Consider the following 2,392-nt stretch of genomic DNA (forward strand, 5'->3'; position numbering starts at 1 on the left):
TATGAATTTTAATCCCAAACCTTTTATGCCAGCAATTATAATTTTTGTTGCCATTATTTAAATACTATTTTATATAACTAAGCATTACATAAAATGAAAAACAAACATGACGGGTAATGCAATTTGAATCCATTAGGTAACATAATTTGTCAAATTGCCAACACGCACCAAGCAAGCAAGACAGATAGTGGGCCAAATTCTCTTTTCTGTTCAGATGAAACTGGCCCAGTTCTTTATATTTTAACTCATACTCATTCAGCAACTTCCACTTTACACTTTCTATAAAATCTGTCAATCAGGCCCAATGATCTCTGATCCTCTGACAAAGAGAAAACAGATTCCAATAATATATCTTACATTTTGATTTTAACAGTGCACAAGATGAGCGTTTCAGGTTTAAAGAGCCCTTTGGGTATCTCAGTAATACAGGAATGGAGTTCACAACATTTTAATCGTTAGAGTCTATAAAAGCTGGCTTTAGGAGAACTTTCTATGACGATATTGTCATAGAAAGTTCTCCTAAAGCCAGCTATTATAGACTCTAACAATTAAAATTTAGCTTGGGATCCAGGAACTTTGTTACTTATTTCTCCAGATATTTCTCCAGACCTGAACTCATTCTTAAGTTGCTTTTGCTGCTGTCAAACATGAAAGATCAAGGCAGAAAATCAAAGTTAGGAATCCCATCAGAAAAACAAAGAAATACATAACAGGATTTAGTATTATAAATTCAGTATATTATAAGAAAAATACTGTCATTCAAATATGGCTTAATTAATTTAGTGTATCATATGATAGTATGTTAAGCTAATTATAAGTTTGTTTGTCGATACTACAGAAACTAGATTTAAGGGCACTGCTTAATCTCCTTCTTGTACTATGGCACTAAACACACTATACTGAATTTTTATTACAGACTAGGGTTATTTTATACACAGTAATGTTATATTTGAAGTAGCTACACAAAAATTATCTAGAAAATCAAAACAAAGCACATACATTTATTACCAAGAATATAAAAACAGGGTAGGTGTACAAATGTTTAGTATCTGCTCATCATATTAATAAAGCTTCCTACCATTTATAGCAATGGGCTTGGTTACTTATTGGCTACATGTCTATGGGATATTTGAGGTCAAGATTACTCTGCGCTTCTCAGTGACCTACAGGAGTGCTTAAAATCTTGCTGGCTCAAGCCTCAGTCCTGCTATTACTAGAGCAGTCGATGCAATGCTGTATATCTGCAAAAGGAGTTAGGCAGGGTAGAGATCTGTTTACAGATTAACTGAATCAGAGAAGCCTAAGTTTTTGCGAGCCAGACCTCACTTCACCAGATGCAAAAAAATATTATGAGGCTTAGGCCATGAACAGGCAGTGTTGCACTTTAATGCTAAACACACTCAAAAAGCCTGAGACTGAATCAATCCCATCTTCACAGATTAGTCTAAACTGCATAGATTGAACCGATAAGGAAGTGACCAGATATCCACTTTTGATTCTGGAAACAAAGCCCCATGCTCGAAGTGGCCCAGGCCAGAAGCCAGGAGAAGATACAGCACGCCTCCCCTCTTGGCTGGAGCAGGCTGCTTGGGCCATGGCTAGCCTGCCCACCCTGCAAAGCAGGGTTCACGGGGTGGTGCCAAGCATCGTGGGATGATGGGAAACTCTGCATGAACATGAGCATGGGGCGCATCTGCAACAGAAGTTCAATAAACTGATTTAACCTAAATCAGTTACATCTGATACCATGCCCATCCAGGTTTATCTTAAACCAATTTCAGCCATTTTGAAAGTGGCTTATGTGCATTGAACTTCTGGGCTAGGGATAGAAGTTTCACACAAATTGGTTTAAGTGATCAGAAAAACTGGTTTAAACGTGTAACAGAACAGAAGTTCAGTGCATATAAGCCAGTTTCAAAATGGCTGAAACTGATTTAAGATAAATCTGGTTGAACGCAGTATCAGACTTAACTGATTTAGGTCAAACTGGTTTATGAAATTTTTGTCCCAGCCCCCTTCCTGGTTTAAGTTAAATCAGAGTCCCCCAGCATCCCAGCATGCTTTTCTTCCCAGGGCTGGGCTCAGCTGCCTGCTCCAGAGAGAAGGGCTGGCCCTGCCCCTCTGCTCCCTAGCTTGAGCAGTAGGCCTGGCTCACTGCCCCACCCAGGTAAACCCCAGCTGGGGTCTGGAGCCAGGGAGGGGGGTTAAACTCAGCTTCCCCTAAGGACAGAGCTCCCTGCACTGCTGAAAACTTACTGTTGGCTGGGGTTGTGGACTACAAATCCCAGAGGTGCCTAGAAGCAGGAAGAAGTGACAAGCAACCCTCAGAGTTGCTCAGAGCGGTCCCGCTGCTCTCACTGTGGATTGCAAATCCCAGAGATCTCAGGGGCAG

Source organism: Alligator sinensis, unplaced genomic scaffold (genome assembly GCF_000455745.1).
Source record: "Alligator sinensis unplaced genomic scaffold, ASM45574v1 scaffold256_1, whole genome shotgun sequence".
Classification (NCBI taxonomy): domain Eukaryota; kingdom Metazoa; phylum Chordata; order Crocodylia; family Alligatoridae; genus Alligator; species Alligator sinensis.